This window comes from Elephantulus edwardii, unplaced genomic scaffold (genome assembly GCF_000299155.1).
Source record: "Elephantulus edwardii isolate Elephantulus edwardi_28Jun2011 unplaced genomic scaffold, EleEdw1.0 scaffold00141, whole genome shotgun sequence".
NCBI lineage: Eukaryota > Metazoa > Chordata > Mammalia > Macroscelidea > Macroscelididae > Elephantulus > Elephantulus edwardii.
This window is the reverse complement of record NW_006399891.1, coordinates 6,734,615-6,741,181: the sequence shown is the minus strand read 5'-3', so window position 1 is coordinate 6,741,181 and position 6,567 is coordinate 6,734,615.

Genomic DNA, 6,567 nt, shown 5'->3' with positions numbered 1-6,567 from the left:
TAAAGTTATTCTGGTCTTCACTGACTTTACAAAGACATTTTACCATGTGAATCATAAAAAATTACGGATAACATTGAGAAGAATAAGATTCCCAGAACACTTAATTGGCTCATGTGAAACCTGACCAAGACCATATATAGACCCAGAAGCAGTTGTCCAAACAGAACAGAACAAGGGGACACTGTATGAGAGGTAATCTGGAAAATTTAGAGGGTGAGAGAGAGGAAGACCCTCCATGAGGTGGGTTGTCATAATGACTGCGACAGTGGATTCAAGCATGTGGCAGATTGGGAGATAGTGCAGAATAGGGTAAAGTTCCAACATGTTGTTCATAGGGTGTGAATCATAGTTGACCCAACAACAGCATCTACCAACAACAACAACAAAGTACATGTACATAATGATTCAGTGTGGAAGTTATGTAGTGATTCCCCACGATCCGATAAACCAGATAGTTGTTGTTGTTATGTGCCCTCGAGTTGTAGTAAAAGTCCTAAAGGTGGAGAGCAGCTCAGTCCTGATCTAATGTAAAGGGCATTTCCTTAGGGTGTGGTCTGTAACATCTTCTGTGTTACTAGAGACAAAATGAAAGGAAATAGAGGTGAAGACCTGGGTACCACCAAGAATACATTTCCAGGAGTAGAGTGCATCCTTGTGGACTCATGTCTATGTTCAAAGAATCTCCTCGACCCTGGGGAAGGACAGGACACATGGAGATCCCTATGGAATGTCTGCCGTTCAGATGCTGTAGCTCAGAGGCAGCTGAGGTTTCCCCAGAGCTGACACTCAGAATTTTAATGTATAGCCTCAAAAAAATTAATACATAGAAAGAATAAATTTCTGTTTGTTAAAGCTACCCACTCATGCTGTCTCTGTCATAACCACATTAGATCATTTAGACAGCCTGACTCTACAAGCAGTAATGCTACTTGTTACCTGGTGTTTCCAGCCACCCTACAAGTCAGCATACACTTATTTTATTCTAGAAATGTCTAAGTTGAGCCAGACTTACAAACTCATTGTAATCACTTCTGCCTGTGACATGACAAGTCATAGGGAGCTGAGCTCCGATTTGCTGGGAGAAGAGTGCTTCTTCTCTCTGATGGTCTAAAATCCTTCACTCTTCCTGTTGCTCACCAAGGTGGTGTCTGGAGCCACAAGGTATTGAGGCCTTGCCTCAGTGACCACCACTTCACATACTCAGTTGTATTGTTACCAACTTGTCCTAAAAGAATAGCTGGACCCCAGCCCTTAAAATTTGTAACCCTTTGGGATAGTTCTTTTTCTGTCAAAAGGCAGGTTCTTTAGTTATAGATCATTGGAGATGTGACTCCTCCATTGCTTGGGAAGAGAGGAAAGATTTAACATGACAAGGGCAAGCAGTGCCGCCAGGCCTGAAGGCCTCTGGTCATGCAGAGCTAGAATTTTATCATCCATAATTCTGAAACGTCAACAAACTAGATGGTAGATAGATGCTGCCCTGAGTGCATCTATTATGCCTCCCCAGCTTTCCCTGATTGGGGAGCTAAAGGATAAACATCAGACCCAGCACAGACCTGCACCAGCCTCTAACTTGCACGTTATTGAGTATTTTCAACCTCAAATCTTTTATATGCTCTATAAAGTTAAAAAAAAAAATATATATTTACAGGGTGATTCGTAGTTATCTTTCCTGATAGCTGTAGTGTCTCCTAGACACATAATAGGTCTCCATCCTACCAAGGGAGACCTGAGTGTGAACCCACAGCAGATTTTGATTCTCAATAGCTGTGACACAGACACTCAGAGGTGTGATCTGAGTGAAAAGTATGGCTGAAGTTTCTCACAAAGTGTAGGAGCCAGGTGCCAAAGTTAGGTCATGGGTGAACGAAGGCACTGGTGCTTGCAGGTTGCTCTTGAAGACCTGGGAAGCCGAGAGCAGGCCCTGCAGTAGGAACATTTCACTGATCTTGTTCAGAGAAAGGGGCACATTACCACATCTTCAAGTGTCCTTCTGTCACGAGTATAGTTACCGCTCCCTAGACAAGGTCCGTGTTTGCAGTCAGGTCCACCTCAGTCCATCCTTGATGGGAAGTCCTCTCCTTACACCCGACTACTTGATCAAACCAGAAAGCGCAGGGTAGCCACAGTCATCCCAGGCAGGCCCCTAAGAGTTTCCCTGCTCTGGAAGGGAGGAGAGCTGATACCCACCTCAGACCAGCTGTAAGGGGAGGCTGGACTTGATTCTTGACAAGGAGGGGTTATATCAGGCCCTGGAAGAAAACAAATGTGGTAGGTGAGGGCTAGTGACCTGAGGTCTAGATTTACTTTCCTCCGAAAGCGCTGGTTCTCCATTTCAGTTGGTTAGGTCCTAGCTGTGGGCAATGTGGGATTTTTAGTCACCTTCCTATACAAACCTTGATTTTTTTTTTTTTTTAGTTTTTAGTTGCTCCGTGGAAGGAAGATGGGCAATCTCCTCCCATGAAATTTTTAAAATTTAAACAATTTTTATTTTATACTGCTTTACTTACAAAGTTTGTATATGTTGTTTTTCACACTGGATCTTTTCCATTTCCTTTACCCACCCTTCCCTCCATCTGTCAAATTGTGAGACCCTCTGATTAACATCTCCCACCCACCCACCCTTCTGCTCCTCCTCTTCCCCCCTTCTGCTCCCACCCTCCCCCACTTGGATCCTCCTACGCTTTCTACAATAATGGTTTTATACAGTATTTGTCCTTATGGGACTGAGTTAATTCCCTTCTCAGAGCCTGTTTGGAGGTTCTAGCAGGAGAGCACAGCTATTTGTATACCCTTGACCTAAGGACGGTCTTCCTTCTATCAGGGATAGTCATCCTGTTCAACTGAGCATGCAGCTTTGGGAGGGACGCACAGGGAGGGATCCATGAGGGAGGAGGGGGACACCCACGTTGCCAGCCAGATCAGCCGAAGCAATCCTGGTGATCAATCAATGGGATGACAGATATCACAGCCATATCCCCCTCACACCCATTTAATTCCATTCTGATAGGCCCTATCTGGCTCTTCTGGGCAGAATCCTCCAGCAGACACGTTCACAATTCATATAGCCTGGGGCTTCAGCACCAGGGACAACAGAGGGTTTCCTCTCACCCACAAGTGACTGCTCACAAACTGCAGGTGACCTGCCCTGGAAGACTTCTCTGGAATGTTCTCCCAGGGAAAATGCCTGAGGCCCTGGAATGTTCTCCCAGGGAAAATGCCTGAGGCCCTCGCCATTCACCACTCAATGTCACAGGTGTGATCCTAAAGGAAAGGAATGAATGACTTAGCCCTTTGATCTAAGCACCTGTTTCTAATTGTATGTCCTGCTCTGCTTTCCTTCCCTTTGGGTCTGCCATATCTTCCCACAGTGGGCTCACAGCTATGCTGCATTCCATACCAACAGCAGCTATTAGGTCTGTGGACAACTCACCTTCTAAAAGCCCTAAGGGTGCGTATATTTTAAAATGCAGAGACTCTAGCTAAAAGGGATTGAGCAACAATAAGAAATACATAAAGGCATGTGTGAACCTCCAAGGCTAAATGTTGTTGTTGTTATTGTTGTTAAGTGCCCTTGAGTTGACAATACAATGGATCTGAGCCCTGCCCTATCCTGTGCCATCCTCATCATCTCTGTCACAGTTGAGCCCATTGTTAACAGGATAATCCCTCTCATCGGAGAGCCTCTCATCCTTCGCTGACCCCCCACTTTTCCAGTTACAGTTACGTCCTTTCCAAGGTCTGGCCCCTCCTAACAACATGCCCAAAGTATGTGGACAGTTTTCCTATCATTCCCCCAAGGGGCATCCTGGCTGCACTCGCTCCAACACACGTATATGTTTGTTCTTTTAGCAGACCATGACATATTTCGTACTCTCCTCCAGTCCCCACAACTAAAAGGCATCAATCTTCTCTGTTATCTTTATTCACTCTCAGATGCACAACAACTACTTGGAAAGGCCATGGCTTGGATCAAGTGGACCTTAACCTTTAAACTGAAATCCTTGGTCTTTAGTACTTTGGAGAGATCCCTGACTGTTGACTTTCCCAATGAAACCTGTCTTTTGATTGCTAGTATCAAGATTGTTGATTGTGGATCCAAATAAGAGGAAGTCATTGACAATTTCTGTCTTTTCCCCATCCATCGTGATGTTTCTTCTTGGTGCACTGATGAGGATTTTGGGGTTTTTTTTTATGTTAAGATGTAATGAATATTGAAGGCTGTAGTCTTATCTTCTGCAGCAAGTGTTTTAAGCCCTCCTTAACTTTCAGCATGCAAGGTTGATAGTGAAAGTTGTTGATGAGTCTTCTTCCAATGCTGATACCATATGCTTCCTCATAAAGTGCAGCTTCTTGAATGCTTTGCTCAGCATAAAGATTGAACAGATATGAAGAAAAGATATACAGCTCTGACCCACACCTTTCTTGATTTTAAACCATGCAGTGTTCCCTCGTTCTGTTCAGTCAACAGTTTCTTGGTCTAGGTATATGTTTCACATGAGTACAATTAAGTGTTTTGGGATTCCTATTCTTCTCAGTATTAGCCACAATTTGTTACTGATGGGGGGAACAATAGAACTGGTAACGTCTTTTGGGTGGGGGGAGAGAGTGTAACTATTGTTTTTTACAGGAGAATGTTTGGTTGTGCCAGAATATGAGATAGTAAAAACCAAATCTGAGGCATAAAGCCAGTTAGTTGTAGGTGTGAAAGGAACTGTATTTTCTTTGACATTTGTTGGTTTGTAAGTAGCAAATAAGGAGTTTGGAAGGGGGGGAAATGTAGTGTTTTGCACACATAGTCTTCAAAATAGTAAAGCCAGTTACACCAAGTGCAGTGTTTTACTGGCATGATTACCTTTTTAACCGTCTGTTCCTTCCTTTGACCCCAGAGAAGTAATCAGAGAAACTGAAACTCTGAAACCAGACCCCAATAGCAGGAGAGAGCTTTTGACCAATTGCTGAAACCATTCAGCTAAAGGTGGACCTCCACACCACATAGCTCTGGCCATGAAGACCACCACCCAAAGAAGGACATGCTATAGCAATAACTGAAATATACTTGTGTACCAGACCAGAATACTAGGGGTTTCTTAGGCCCATGGTCCTACATACACCTGATGGTGGGTCTGCTGCAACTATCTGGCTCTTCCTCCTTCTCTGGCTGACAGTTTTGGCTAAGTGTGGGGTATTCCGCTGGGAATAGGGTTTTCTTGTTGTTTGTCTTTAATGTTGCTGTTTGCCTACACTGGACTTACTCTCAATGAGATGGATTAACAGTGACTGCAGCAATGGGCTCAAGTGTGTCAGAGATGAGAATGGCACAGGATAGGATAGAATTCACATGTGTTCATAGGGTCACTACGAGTCGTACTCAACTCAATAGCACCTAACAAGGCCTTCAGCAGCAGTGTCACTGTCTTACCAACGTGGTTGTAATGCCTCCCCTTGGGGTCCTCCGGAACCTCCTGGAAGACAGGAGCATGCCAGATTTTTAAGAGCCACTTTCAAGGGGTGGATTGTAAAAGAACAAGCTTTGGCATATGGCCGTGCTCCTGCTTGACGCTAGTTCACTTCCACTTGCTAGGTCACTGTCGTGTAATAGTTGCTAGGGAAGCATTGGAGATCTGGGACCCTAGCAACATGCTGCCTCTGTTCCACAGAGATAAAAATGCCCCTGCCTCCTTCTGGGGGATGTGGAGACTGGAGTCCTCTCCTGTTGCTATACCCAGGGAATCGGCAAGTAACCTGTTAATAAGCCTCCTATATTACTACCAAGGAGTTGCTACCATAGGGCAAATTTTAAATTACTGTCTGTTCTTTAAAACAGATTCTTCCTCACATTTAGGGGTTTCTCATGTGGTCCATGATCTCACCTTCTCCCATTGTTGCTGGGTGCCAGGGAGTCATCCACTACTGAGAGAGATCCTATGAACAGATCCAAACCTTGCTCTAGCCTGCCCCATTCTCACCACCCTTATATTATCAATAAGGGGTCAGTTCTTGGGAAAAGACATCATGCTAGGAAAAAGCAAGGGGGTCAGCAAAAGAGCAAAACCCTCAACGAGATGGATTGACAGTGACTGCAACAGTGGCCTTGAGCATGACAGACATTCTCCTTGTAGAAGGAGTTTGCTGGGCTGTTCGGCTCCTTGCCTGGTTTTACGGCCCAGGAATGAGCATGTGCTCTGTGACAGGAGATAGTGTGCCTCTTCTCATAACCAGAGGACAGAGAGTAGCCCTTCCTGCTTTTTCTGCCCCAAGTAAACTGATGACTCCGTAAGATTTTTTTTTTATTTGAAGGAGGAGTGAGAATCTCAAGTATCTCATGTGAAATCACACAGGAAGTGAAAGAACAAAATCAGAACTCCCTGGCTGTAGTAGAAACAGGATTTTAATATAATATTCAAGTCTAGCATTTGCTATTTACAACAAATAAATATTGCCCCTCCCCAATTGGTAAACATTTTGTTTTTCACTTTATACAAATATTCAACTCCCCCCTCGTTCTCCTCCCCCAAGCCCTCCCTCTCCACTAGCCCCCATCCCGTGTGGTCTCAAAGCCCAGAA